The 3,038-nt window shown below is 55.4% G+C and overlaps 2 pseudogenes, besides 2 other annotated features; both read left to right on the forward strand.

Moving 5' to 3' along the window:
- Positions 1-191, forward strand: Tc00.1047053509727.10 (annotated as a pseudogene; the record flags this gene model as incomplete).
- Positions 1-3,038: a sequence feature (areas not merged during assembly with more than two copies in the genome that could not be assigned to a particular haplotype).
- Positions 192-2,853: a mobile genetic element.
- Tc00.1047053509727.20 lies at positions 2,855-3,038 on the forward strand (annotated as a pseudogene; the record flags this gene model as incomplete).

Genomic DNA, 3,038 nt, shown 5'->3' on the forward strand with positions numbered 1-3,038 from the left:
AAAGATTGGAGCTCTGCCAGCAGGAACTCCTGCAGCTGCAGAGGATGTGGGATTTGGACCGCGAAACGCAGCGTTGGACCGTCGCCTCGCTGCGGGAAGAAGTGCGGCATCTCCAAAAGCAGTTGGAGCAACAGCGCCTCTGCGGGTGGTTGCAACGTACACGCGAGAAGGCCATCGTGACGAGGAATTTGTCAACGTCCCCTGAAAGTGGGGTCGGTGCATCTTTTCGGCACGTGCGTCCAACACTGCGGTGGCGGACGGTCTTCTTGCGCAACGAGAATCGGCGCTTGCAGGGCGCGAAAGCCAATTGGAGACAACCCCTTCCCCAACTCCAGGCACAACCCCAGGAACGAAAGGCACGTATCGGTTCCTTGGAAGCGCGGCTTGCAGCTTGGGGTGCCGATGCGCCCGGACAGCGAGGAGTTCCCTCTTCCAGGAGAGGGCCGCCAGATGCACCCGTGCACGGGTCCGAGGATGGCGCAACGACACTGTCCCACCACGAGCGTTTGATAGCCGGGGGCGCGGCTGCACCCACAATTTCCCAACCCATTTTCACGGGAGAGCGACGGCGGGTCAACACTCATACGTCATTGGCCAATTTGGAGCGACCACATTTCCCTCACTCCGAGAATTCGCCCTCCCGATCTCCGGATTCAGAAGAAGTTTCCGTTTCAAATGAAGTGGATCTGGATTTCCTTGAATTTGACGTCACCACTTGGGTCCCGCGAATTTGGAATGGAGGCATCCTTGGAATTCTATTCGAAATCCGGAGCGCATGCGATTACTGGCACCGTGGGGACGCTCACACTCAAATTGCCTTTGACATTTCTGGTTTCGTGGATGCGCGTCGCGGTTACATCGGGAACCCAACAAGCAGTTTATGGACTTGGGCAGGATTATACCGCGGGCCTTCCGGATGCAGATTGTGATTAAATCCGACCCCAGCATCCCGATCCAAAAAGCTGCCTGCCCGCCTTCGCAAGGCTTTTCATGAGGATGACACCTTCGCGAGGCTGGCTCAGCCTTTCATGGATCGACGGGGGACCCGATCGCAACAACAACGATCGTTGCGATGCCAACTGTGCCTTATTTATGGACACGAGGCGTCTACTTGCAAAGTGCGTCCCAAAAGGGGTTTCCCGAACTACAAACAAACGTCAAAAAACGGCAAAGGGGCTGCTCGCCGCTTATGAAGGCGGACGACGGCAGTCACACCCATTTCACCACCCACCACCAATTCCCACAGAAGACTTCGCACCGCACCGCCGATGCTCCATCCGATACTTCGAATTGCCCGACGCAATCGTCGAGAATGGCGATGGAGCTTATCCTCAAACGACGCTCGACTGTAGTACGACGAATGGCCGACAGTTCTGCTTTGAGCCAGTTATATGAGGAAAGCGAAGGAGGTGGCTCGAGAGATGTGGGCGCCGTCAACGTGGGAGCAGAGAATGTCCCTAGCGGGGCAATTCACAACCTTTTGCCGCACGCACGAACAGCCGACGAACGAGGAGAGCTGTGCGGTCTTTTTGGAGGCAATATTAGATGTGGCGCCATCGACCCGACGGCAGCACGCCAGGATGCTGCGGTCCATGTTGCAGATGGATCGAACCCCGCTGGACATGGTGATTCTGGGGCTACAAAAACTTGCGGCGTGATAAGAGGCGAGGCAGGCCCACCCCTTAAGAAAGGAAGAGATGAATCAAGTAATCCGCAGCCGGACCGATTGGAAGGAACGTGTTGTCTCACGACTCGCATGGATAACGGCGAGTCGTTTGTTTGAGATTGCGGCCTTGACAGCCAACAATTTCACACTGGAGCGTGACGGGGCCTTAATTTTGGACTGGTCCGTGGCGCCGAAGACGGCGAGGGCGGATTCCCACCGTGCCTCGCGGTTCGTGAGGATACGAGAGCAGGACGCCTTCGACACTATAAAGCTATGCAGGACACTTCAAGAAAACGAAAGGCTCACGAATCTGACGACTGCCAAAGTCGAACGAGCTTTGGCTCCTTGGGATGCCACGGCGCATTCCATAAAACGCGGTGCGTTGAGGCACGCTGCTCAAATCGTGGAGACATACAATTTGAATCCACACGTGATCTCGCAGTTGGCGAGGCACTTCGACCCGTTCGACCTTCCCCAGAATACTGTTTGATATTTGGGGAGATACACCACAATGCTGACCCAGGTGTCGTCGCTGATCGCATTGATGTGAAGGGAAAACTGCGGAAGGGCAAGAACTCTGGCTGAGAGCGGAGGAGCGTTTTTTCCATGATTTTTACCACAATCATGCCGCTACAATTACAAGACGCGCGACAAGGACGCGTCTGGCCACTCCACAAGATGAACACGCCATCTCGCTACAGCAAGTCAACGTGCCCGTGTTGAACCTGGAGTGGATCAAGAGCCGGTTGAGCCCGGCCACCTTGGAGAGACTCATGCAAGTTTGGGGACTCGTCGGGCGGTCCCCTTTCCCTCCGTCTTCCTCCAGTAAAGCGCGCGAAGGCTCACGGAGGATTCCAACCGCTGACGCGCGATTGTTACGAAAAGCAGGAATAATCGAGGACGCTTCTTCCACAGTAACAGGCGGATGGATAATACCTTTCTCAGTTGTGGAGGAGAAAACCACCGGTTTACGACGACGATGGATCGCGTGGCCACGCGACAAGAACAGCGACGACCCTTACGAGGCTAATGTTCCTCTTTTACATATTTCCCATTATTTGCCGCCTGTGATGGCTGAGGCCGCTTCCTGCCTGGATGTAAAGGCATCCTTTTTTCAAGTTTCTTTACCGCGGGAGACTCGGCATCTCTTTCAATGCCGCACCGCGTCTCAGGCTGATGGAGCTCACCTCGGACAAGAGATGGCCGTACTAGTGGAATCGGAAGGGGGTGGAATTTTTTCGTGACTGCTACGTGAACTGTGAGGTGGATCGAGTGTGGCGTTCGTCAGGAATGATTTAACCGAATTGCTCAGCATTCCCCGTTGGACCTACATTAAGCCTGGGCGACATGTGTTGATTGGGACGCCCGGGAT

The sequence above is a fragment of the Trypanosoma cruzi genome, genomic scaffold (assembly GCF_000209065.1).
Source record: "Trypanosoma cruzi strain CL Brener 1047053516433 genomic scaffold, whole genome shotgun sequence".
Taxonomy (NCBI): Eukaryota; Euglenozoa; class Kinetoplastea; order Trypanosomatida; family Trypanosomatidae; genus Trypanosoma; species Trypanosoma cruzi.